At 44.7% G+C, this 890-nt stretch overlaps 1 protein-coding gene across 1 annotated transcript in view; it reads right to left on the bottom strand.

Moving 5' to 3' along the window:
• Nucleotides 1-890, bottom strand: part of CADPS (calcium dependent secretion activator) — a 741642-nt gene that overhangs the window by 216145 nt on the left and 524607 nt on the right. The window lies entirely within an intron of this gene.

The following is an 890-nucleotide window of genomic DNA, read 5'->3' on the forward strand; positions in this document are numbered from 1 at the left end:
AGTACTGCGTTGTCAGTGAAGGCTAACATGGGTATATGGGTGGATAGATGGGTGGACAGGCTGAATAATTAGGTATGTCTAAGAAATGGGGAGTATATCCAAGAACATGTATAGGGTAGGCAGACAATGGTCCTATAAGTTTACATGAATGATCAGAATTCCCAGGTGTATAGTAGAGCTGACAAGGGGAAAATTGTGGTCACGACTTGGTCACAGCTAGCTACCCAGAAGGACTGAGTAGTTGAACCTGTGGGCTTGGGACCATAGTCCCGGGGGACATCAAGCTCAGTTGGCATAACATACTATAGAAAACATTGTTCCACCTCCTACTTTGGTGAGTAGCGACCAGGATCTTAAAAACTGGCAAGCTGCCATCTAGATGTAACGATGAGTCTTTCCTCATCCAGAGCAAAGAAGAATGAAGAAAACCAAAATTCATGGAAACAATTAGTCCTAGAGACTGGTACACCATCTGATCTGCAACTTATACGACTATGAGACCAGAAGAACTAGATGGTGCCTGGCTACCACTGTCATCCACTTGAAAGGGGATCTATGTAGGAGATCCTTAATAGAGAGGAAGAACAATGTGGAACAAAACTCAAAATCGTTTGGAGAAAAAAAAAAAAAAAAGGAGGGGGGACCAGGTTTGCTGGTCCAATAGAGCCTGATGGAACCACTGAGACTATAGCCCCAGCTGCCCTTCAGATCTGTAATTGAACCCACACATGTGGTTTCCAGCCAGACAAAAGACAGGTTTATGAGTTGAACATTTACCTCAAGTAGATACACTCATTTGAGAGAACAATCATGGGAGAAAGAAGGGCTGCTTATGCACAGGGAGACAGCTCAGGGGGCAGGAGTGCATGGAGGGATGGACACTGGGAAGA

This window comes from Orycteropus afer, unplaced genomic scaffold (genome assembly GCF_000298275.1).
Source record: "Orycteropus afer afer isolate SDZICR_OR568_19922 unplaced genomic scaffold, OryAfe1.0 scaffold00041, whole genome shotgun sequence".
Lineage (NCBI taxonomy): Eukaryota > Metazoa > Chordata > Mammalia > Tubulidentata > Orycteropodidae > Orycteropus > Orycteropus afer.